This window comes from Petaurus breviceps, unplaced genomic scaffold, assembly GCF_028583685.1.
Source record: "Petaurus breviceps papuanus isolate PSGF00001 unplaced genomic scaffold, PetGlider_PUasm1.0 90977, whole genome shotgun sequence".
NCBI classification, from domain to species: domain Eukaryota; kingdom Metazoa; phylum Chordata; class Mammalia; order Diprotodontia; family Petauridae; genus Petaurus; species Petaurus breviceps.
The window spans coordinates 64,783,855-64,786,322 of NW_027187391.1; positions in this window are offsets into that span (position 1 = coordinate 64,783,855).

Sequence of the window (2,468 nt, forward strand, 5' to 3'; positions counted from 1 at the left end):
ACTCTATCCACTGAGCCATTTAGCTGCCTCCTAAAGCAGTCTTAAGAAAAGCATAAAAAGGTAAACATGAAAGAGAAATCATATGAGATTTGATAAGTTCACATTGTTTACTTTCCTATGTGGGAAGATGATACTTGTAATTACTATGGATTTTATCATTATTAGGGCAATTAGAAAACATATACATATACAGCATAGAATGGAGTTGATTATGATTGGATTTTTTTTTAAAAATAAAGAAAATTAAAGTTTGAAAAAGAGAGATGCACTAGGAGAAGAAAGGGAGTAAAAGAATGGGGAAAATTATCACACATAAAAGATGTGCAAAAAAGAGCTTTTACAATGTAAGGGAAGATGTGGGTGGGTGGGCAACATTTGAACCTTACTCTCATAAGAACTGTCTCAAAGAGGAAATAACATATGGACTCATTTGGTATAGAAATCTATCTTACCCTTCAGCAAAGTAGGAAGCAAAGGGGAAGAGAAGCAGTAGTGAGGGTTGGGGGCAGTGGGGGGGGTGAAAGGAGGGAGGATTAAGGAATGTAGTGGTCAGAAACAAAGATTTTTGAAGAGGGACAGAGTTAAGAGAGAAAGATAAATTGTAAAAACAATATGGAGGGAAATACACAGTAATTATAACTGTGAATGTGAATGGTATGAATTCACCCATAAAATGGAAATGGATAACAGAATGGATTAAAAACCAGAATCCAACAATAGGATGTTTGCAAGAAACACACTTGAAACAGAAAGGCACACATAGAGTAAAATAAGGGACTGGAACAGAATCTATTGTACTTCTGCTGAAGTTAAAAAAAAAAAGAAGCAGGGGTAGCAATAATAATCTCAGACAAAGCAAAAGCAAAGATAGATCTACTTAAAAGAGATAAGTAAGGAAGCGACATTTTGCTAAAATGTACCATAGACAATGACATAATATCAGTACTAAATGTATATGTACCAAATACTATAGTATCCAATTCTTAAAGTTAAAAGTTGAATGAGTTACAGGAAGAAATAGATAGTAAAACTCTACTAGTTGGAGACCTCCACTTTCATCTTTCAAAACTAGATAAATCAAATAGAAAAATAATCAAGAAAGAAGGGAAAGATATGAGAAAATGCTTTTCAAAAATACTGGTAAATATTTACTTTACTTTTTAGTTGTGTGACTATAAAGATGTGGATTGTTATTTTAGGAAGCTATCTACAAAAGTCTTCTTGTTTCCTTTTCATAAGGATTACTTCTATTACATGTGTAGTTTTCACATAATTAAATAGGCACATAGCTGGCATTTTTATAGAACTTTTTACAAAGCACACTACAAACATCTTTAAAATGTTTTTAAATTGGTTTTATAGGAATGATTACTTCTATTTTACATATGAATAAACTAAGGATCTAAGAGGTTGCCCCTGGTAACATAGCTAATAATTGGCAGAAGCAGTGCTTGAACCCCATCTTTGTCTGTCTGAATCTAAGTTCATCATTCTTTCCTTCATACCAGGATACCTTTAGGTTAATAGTAATTGAGGTTACTGATAGTTATTGATCACCCACCATTTGGGGTGGAGTAATAATGAAATCCTTATTCTTTTTCCCTAATCATTTGCTATCTCCTTATCTTTGAGATACATTGAAACTCCTTTTTCAATGCTTTAAAACTTGTATCACTTCTAGAATAGATTTCTTCTGTTTGAGCTTGATCTGGTCCATTGCTTTATCTTATTAGATGTTGTTTCCACTATCTAGTGAGTGTAAACCTACTGCCTTGTAGGATCATTCATTCTACTTTTGGACTGCTTTAATTATTAGGAAACTTTCCCCTCCTAACATCAAGCCTGAATTTGTCTCTTTGTATCTACTGCAGGTTTTGATTCTGCCTTCATGGAGCCAGAGACAACAATTCTATTTTTTCTTTTACATGAGAGCCCTTCACATATTTGAAAATACCTGTCAATAGCCCTTCTTCAGCCTCATCTTCTCTTCTTCAGCACAACCCCAGTTCCATCAAATAATCCCCCTGTGAAATGGACTCAAGGCCTTTTAGCATTCTGATAACCATCTTCTGGACATATTGTATCTTATTAACCACCTTAAACAGTGGCAAAAAACACTGAATGCACTACTCCAGATGGGGTATAATCAAGGTAGAATAATACTCATTGAGTCTAGCTAGTCATTCAGTTTTGAGTCCATTGAATTGCAATATCACCTCACCTGGATCGCTTCATATTATCTACAAGAATAGTATATAGCTAGTTTGATAAATGCTTTTATAATATGTAGTTATTCCTCTAAAATCTACAGCATTCCTCGGATTTCAGAGTTTAGTAATCCAATTCAAAAGGAAAATGAAATTTGACATAATGCATTATTGACAAAACCATGCTTGCTTTTTGTAATCACCAATTTTCTTTAAAATAGTTTATTTAGTATCTACTTAATAATCCATTCTAGAATTTTC